Consider the following 255-nt stretch of genomic DNA (forward strand, 5'->3'; position numbering starts at 1 on the left):
CCCTCCCTCCCTCTCTCTCTCTCTCTCTCTCTCTCTCTCTCTCTCTCTCTCTCTCTCTCTCTCTTTCTTCCTTTCTCTTCTTCCGTCTCCTCTGTGGGGAAGGAAGACACGGTATAGTAATGATATCAAGAGCGTGCAGAGCCAGCTCACCCTGACCTTGGCAAGTCTAGACATCTATTTAAGTGTCTGTGATTCCTTTTTCCTTAAACAGTGATTCACTGGCTATATTGTCAGCTACCATAGAGAGGGCAAGAA

This window comes from Alexandromys fortis, unplaced genomic scaffold, assembly GCF_014885135.2.
Source record: "Alexandromys fortis isolate MF-2015 unplaced genomic scaffold, M_Fortis_MF-2015_v1.1 scaffold_144, whole genome shotgun sequence".
Classification (NCBI taxonomy): domain Eukaryota; kingdom Metazoa; phylum Chordata; class Mammalia; order Rodentia; family Cricetidae; genus Alexandromys; species Alexandromys fortis.